Source organism: Gossypium hirsutum, chromosome D07 (assembly GCF_007990345.1).
Source record: "Gossypium hirsutum isolate 1008001.06 chromosome D07, Gossypium_hirsutum_v2.1, whole genome shotgun sequence".
NCBI lineage: Eukaryota > Viridiplantae > Streptophyta > Magnoliopsida > Malvales > Malvaceae > Gossypium > Gossypium hirsutum.
Window position 1 is genome coordinate 44,626,082 of NC_053443.1, and position 1,570 is coordinate 44,627,651.

The 1,570-nt window shown below is 37.6% G+C and overlaps 1 non-coding gene across 1 annotated transcript; it reads left to right on the forward strand.

Moving 5' to 3' along the window:
• Positions 1-1,230: 1,230 nt before the first annotated feature.
• Positions 1,231-1,337, forward strand: LOC121219691 (small nucleolar RNA R71). The gene has a single exon (XR_005916582.1). It is a non-coding gene; the product is annotated as a small nucleolar RNA R71 (small nucleolar RNA).
• Positions 1,338-1,570: the final 233 nt, after the last annotated feature.

Sequence of the window (1,570 nt, forward strand, 5' to 3'; positions counted from 1 at the left end):
TAGTACTCTGTAACCTTATTCTCGCGACGGATATGGGTTAGGAGTGTTACACTTCAGTAAGTGCAACGATTTCAAATTCCCCAAACCTTCTCTTCTTGGATAGGATATCTTTCATGAGTTTCACATAATTAGACATTTGTTTTAATGCTTCCACCAAAGGTATGTTGATGTGTAATTGCTTCAAGACATCCAAAAATTTCTTGAATTGAGCATCTTGTTTTAACTTTTGGAAATACTGGGGAAAAGGAGGGGTTGGCCTTCCTTCTATTTGTTAAGGTTACTTTGTGATGGAATTTGTATTGGCTTTGCAAGATGAATTTTATTCTATATGCTTCTGTTTACTCCCATCTTTTTTTGTTTGTTCCACTACTGACTCAAAAGTTGTGCTTTTTGGAACTTTCCTCCTTAGTAAAGGCATCAGTCACAACTCCTGGTAGCTAAGTGCCACTCCAAAGTGTTATGGCCTTACATTGTTCCTTTCCTTTATCAAGAACTTTTTGTGTCACTAGGCAATGCTCCTTGTTGTCTAGAACTTAATGAAGTGGCAATTTGTCCCACTTGATTTTCTAGAGTTCTGAAGGAACCTGACTGGCTCTGAATAATTGCATCATTCTTAGCCATATACTCCTTCAATAGAGCTTCCATAATTGATGTTGTCGTTGACGAATTTGTTGCACATTTTGTCGCGACATTAGTTAACTATATCTAGGTGGTACACCAGCCACATTCTTTTGATTAACATTGCTAGCATTTCCCATTCCCTGATTACTCCATCTGAAATTTGGATGTTGTTTCCATCTTGGATTGTAGGTATTGGAGTAGGGATTGTTTTTTCTACGATTGAAATTCCCTATGTAATATGCAGAGGTAGGATTGGATGGGCATTCGTCAAAAACATGATCTTCTCCGAAGTATACACATGCTAGTTCTGCAACCTTCATATCCTGCACTATAGAGGGTATTTTCAGAGTTTTAATCATATTTGTTAAAGATGATACCTGAGTTGTTAACGATGTGATTGTATCAAGTTTCATTATTCAAAAAACTGTTCTACCATTACCAGCTCTGGTAGTGGGGTACTGATAATCATTATTTGCTATTATTTCCAGAATTTCATATGCTTTATTGTAGGAATTGTCGAGCAATGTTCCATTAGCAGATGCATCCACCACCATTCACGTGTGAGCATTTAATCCATTATAGAACATTTCGAACTGTGTCCATTACTAAAAACCATGCATCAGGCATTTTTGAATTAGTTCCTTGAAACGTTCCCAAGCTTCATATAATGTGTTATCTTCAGATTGCCTGAACGATGTAATGACGTTTCTCAGCTTGGCATCCATGTTGGGAGGATTGTACCTAAGTAGAAATATTTGACACAATTCATTCCAAGATGCCACCATACCTGATGGTAACGCATTCAACCATGATCTGGCATGATCTCCCAATGAATAGGGGAACAATTTTTATCTAAGGGCATCTTCAGGAACACCTTGCTCCTGAATGAATCAAAGACCTCAAGAAAAAGTCTCAAGTGCATAATGGGATCTTCAGTAGGTAGACCACT